Source organism: Dermacentor variabilis, chromosome 1, assembly GCF_050947875.1.
Source record: "Dermacentor variabilis isolate Ectoservices chromosome 1, ASM5094787v1, whole genome shotgun sequence".
Classification (NCBI taxonomy): domain Eukaryota; kingdom Metazoa; phylum Arthropoda; class Arachnida; order Ixodida; family Ixodidae; genus Dermacentor; species Dermacentor variabilis.
This window is the reverse complement of record NC_134568.1, coordinates 11769743-11770351: the sequence shown is the minus strand read 5'-3', so window position 1 is coordinate 11770351 and position 609 is coordinate 11769743. Positions and strand designations below refer to the sequence as shown.

Sequence of the window (609 nt, the reverse complement as noted above, 5' to 3'; positions counted from 1 at the left end):
CTCCAGAAAAATGTAACGTAGATTGGAGACGGAGTGTTTCAAAATAGACGTTTCTCTTTAATGGCGGGCTAAAAGAAGAACGTGCAGCTTACGCACTTCATCGTCTTTCATGGCGCCGGTCTTTACGCGCGCCGTTCTGCGGTGCGCGTGTCAATATGTGTCAATTTGTGTCAATATTTTTAAACAGAGTGCTGCGGTTTAGATAACTTGTTCACTACTCCTTGAATCAATATTTCAATGCAATAAAAATTTTAAATGCGGAGGTTTCTGTATAGAAGCAGCTTGCTCGCCGTTCGCCCGGATAGCTCAGTCGGTAGAGCGTTAGGCTTTTAACCTAACGGTCCGGGGTTCGAGCCCCCGTTCGGGCGATTGTTATCTTTTGTTTTTTTTTACATCACGGTTCGCGCGAAGTAATTGAAATTGTGTGAATTAACATCTTGAATCGGCACTGTGGGTTAGGAGGAACGGCGTGGTGTAGAGCTCTGGCTTCATTTAGACCAATTGCGATTCTTTATCGTGAACCCAAAGTACCGTGCACGAGTGCTTTCTTTTTTTTTTAGTGAAGCGTTTAGCTAAATACTCTACAAGTAACGGCGATGCGTACAAATG

At 44.0% G+C, this 609-nt stretch overlaps 1 non-coding gene across 1 annotated transcript; it reads left to right on the top strand.

The window, feature by feature from the left end:
* The first annotated feature begins 295 nt into the window (after window positions 1–295).
* Window positions 296–368, top strand: TRNAK-UUU (transfer RNA lysine (anticodon UUU)). Its single transcript has one exon. It is a non-coding gene; the product is annotated as a tRNA-Lys (tRNA).
* The last annotated feature ends 241 nt before the right edge of the window (window positions 369–609 follow it).